Source organism: Lineus longissimus, chromosome 8 (assembly GCF_910592395.1).
Source record: "Lineus longissimus chromosome 8, tnLinLong1.2, whole genome shotgun sequence".
Taxonomy (NCBI): Eukaryota; Metazoa; Nemertea; class Pilidiophora; order Heteronemertea; family Lineidae; genus Lineus; species Lineus longissimus.
This window is the reverse complement of record NC_088315.1, coordinates 9507110-9507687: the sequence shown is the minus strand read 5'-3', so window position 1 is coordinate 9507687 and position 578 is coordinate 9507110.

Sequence of the window (578 nt, the reverse complement as noted above, 5' to 3'; positions counted from 1 at the left end):
TTTTAAGAGCATTAATTGATATAATTGATATTTGTCCTCTCAAGTAGGGCAATAGCCTGATCTACATCACAACTTTTGGTGAACCCGCCGCCTGGCTCTAACAAGCCAGTTGCTGGCCTGATTTGGTAATCTAGTTGTCAAACACATAAATGGCTATATCTATACTATAATGCGCGTTGTGGCCGCTAAATAGGAGGCGATTTCTGTTTCAAAATTGGGCCTCGAAAATGCGTCGAATTCTTGCAACTTTTGGCTTCGTAGGTGTGGATCATAAGTAAGAGTGTCACTGAGGGTGTCATACGTCGAATATCTTGGTGGTTTTGGAATAAATAACAAATTTGTGGATATGACGTCAACTGGAGAGCTCCAAGTAATCTCTTCGCCGAGAAGTCCATCAGTAATCTCTCTGCATTATTACCGTCACAAAAATTGCCGAGCCACCTCCCACCTCCGCTATCAACCAATCAGATGTCCTGCTCAAATGGTTCCTTCCATGCGCGCATCATCCACCAATCAAAATCGACGTCACTGACGCCAGCATGCAAGATGGCGGCGCCCATATCTGAAGGAAAAATGCT